The sequence below is a fragment of the Octodon degus genome, unplaced genomic scaffold (genome assembly GCF_000260255.1).
Source record: "Octodon degus isolate 3935 unplaced genomic scaffold, OctDeg1.0 scaffold00131, whole genome shotgun sequence".
NCBI classification, from domain to species: domain Eukaryota; kingdom Metazoa; phylum Chordata; class Mammalia; order Rodentia; family Octodontidae; genus Octodon; species Octodon degus.
In genome coordinates this window covers 5,919,449-5,922,126 of record NW_004524707.1, presented here as the reverse complement: position 1 = coordinate 5,922,126, position 2,678 = coordinate 5,919,449, and the positions used below count along the sequence as shown (strand labels likewise).

Below are 2,678 nucleotides of genomic sequence, written 5' to 3'. Positions count from 1 at the left end.
GAAGAGAAGAGAAGAGAAAAGAAAGAAAAGAAAAGAAAAGAAAAGAAAAGAAAAGAAAAGAAAAGAAAAGAAAAGAAAAGAAAAGAAAAGAAAAGCTGACCAGATCCTCTCACTCCTGGCCACTCAGCTGGGATCCTGCATGCTCATCACAGAAGGACAGCTAGAGCCTGCTTCTGTGCTTTCTCTAGCACTCCCCAGACAACTCCAGTATGAACCACAGGCTGAAGCCTACTTTTCAACTGAACAGAACAAATACATGATGCAAAGGACGAGGTTCATAGTGCCGAATTGCAAGTGCCAAGCAAAACACCAAAGCTCCCAGCAAGCTTCCCCAAGAGAAGGAGAGACACTTTCACCACTGACCAGTTACCCCAAGCACATGGCTTGGCTCATCAAGCCAGATCGCCCAGACCCACAGTGCACCTCACGAGCAGAAGTCAAGAGCGCTCTTGTATGACACAAGGGGCACACATGGATAATTGGCTCAGCCCACATCTGCAAGTGGAGTGGGTCCAGTGAAGGCCACAGGAGAGTCTCACAAGCAGCACATCACTTGTTTCCCAGGAAACACTGCATATCTTGGTCCTCCCTATGCTCTGTGCTGGACCTACTGTGCCCCTGGGGGTCTATTCTCTACCCAGCCAGTCTCCCTTCTTTCAGTCAGTCCCCTCTACACAGCACAAGAGTATTTTAAGACCTCATCTGATCACGTCACCCTCCATTAATACCCTCTGTGCTTATCCCTTAGCATTCCAGAGAAGCATTTCCCCTGGGACACACTGCAGTTCTTCAGAATCTGGCCCTATCTACCCCTTCATGTCTTACCGAAACTTTCCCCTTCATCTCCCCTTGCAACCACACTGGTCCCATTAAGCTGGGTCTCCCCATGTTTTGCTCCCACTATCATAAAGTCCTATCACTCAAACATCATGTTACTGTCAGGTCAAGGCTTAGGCAAACATGCACTTTGCTGCTGTCTGCTCTCAGTTCAGAGCCAGGCTCCTTACCTCTGATCCCACAATATGTTGCATTTAAGTTCAGTCAGGAGCTTGTACATTGCTCTTTATTTACAGGTTGTGGACCAGCCTCTTCGCTAGACAGTGAGCCCAACAGCGTCTACTTATATTCTTAGCATTGTCTCTCCTAATAAACCAGCACACGCTAGATGCACATAAAAGCTTATGAAAAAGTTGAATGACTGCAATGGGACAAATCATGTTTAAGAACTTGGTATAAATGCAGTCTTTTGGAAAAGAGGAAGAAGGGATACAAAAGGCAGAAGACCTGGTGCCTGCCCTGGGATGCCAAGAGAACATAAACCCGTGGAGTATGTGGTAGACGGTGTGACCTGCACGTCACCTTCACCCACCCAAGGCCTACTCTCTGATATATCAGTTACTCACTCTAGAGACACTGACAACATGCAACACTGTTAAAATAGAAGATCTCTTTCATGATTTGATTATAAGAATAAAACACAGAAAACGCTTAGAATGATGCCTGACATTTATTACATATTATGTATCTGTTTGTTAGGTAAATATATAAATAAATAACAAACTCTGTTTTGATCAAAAACACAAAAATAAGCATTTTCAAGGTGTATATCCTGAAACAGCTGGAGGAACCCATGTATGAAGCAGGAGAGATTTGAGCTGTTTGGGCTCCCCAACTCCAATTAAAAGAAAGAAAAAGTTCTAGAGACGAGACTAAAAAGTGAATCCATAGTTAACAAAAGGAAGTATCTTTCTTCAGAAAGGCTGCCATCTCTAAAATACCATGGGAAAGCAATCATTTTGACCTTCTCCCCAAAATGAAACACCTGCTCTGTAGGGCAGACACAGATGGGCTCAGTCAGGATTACTCCAGGCCTGCTACAGTAGCGGCTGGGAGATCGAAAACTACATGCCCCAGAATTCCTTGCAGCTAGCACATCAGCAAATGGCCTCGCACACACTGTGATTTTGAAGGTGGAAGAACATAATGTTCTGAAAAAATAGTGGCTGAGGCGCTCTGGCTGCTCTGCAGCAGGCATGCTGGAGACCCTACGGTCCAAAAGACTCTGGACACTCACTTTTTGTTGCTTCTACAGACCTTTAGTTATCCCTGCAATAATTTTGTTTCTTTTTAAATTGACCGGAGTGAATTCGATTGTCTGCAATGAATCACTGATTAACACACTGTAGAAAAATGTTTCTTCTCGCTAGAATCTAGCCCCAGCTTCATAATGGAAACAATGCAAACATAATTCACGTTTAAGTACCTTATTCTGAAGTAAGTCTACTAAGTAAAAGAAAATGAAATGGAAGAAAACAGCTGTGTCATTTCCAGTGAGCATTCAAAACCTGGATGAAGAAGGCAGTATTTACATGGTACACATTCACAAATGCACTTATGTACGGAAAATGTGACAGGAGATCACCTTTGTTGCTTACCAGTCTATACTTTTCATTATCTTTTTCCCTCCTATGGAGAAAATTAGGAGAGAGGAAAATATATTTACTGTTTTCTTTATCCTCATATCCAACATATGGCAAAAAAAAAAAAAAACCAAGAGAAGCACTACACATTTTTGTGTATCTACTCCCTAAATGGCATTGCCTATTACTTACCTTGAGACCATATCTAATTCCTTTTTTTTTTTTTTAGTTTATTTTTTTTATTTTTCAACAAATAAT

General features: G+C 42.2%; 1 protein-coding gene across 4 annotated transcripts in view; it reads right to left on the bottom strand.

The window, feature by feature from the left end:
• The window catches only part of Hhat (hedgehog acyltransferase), a 381,668-nt gene that overhangs the window by 335,568 nt on the left and 43,422 nt on the right, over window positions 1–2,678 (bottom strand). The window lies entirely within an intron of this gene.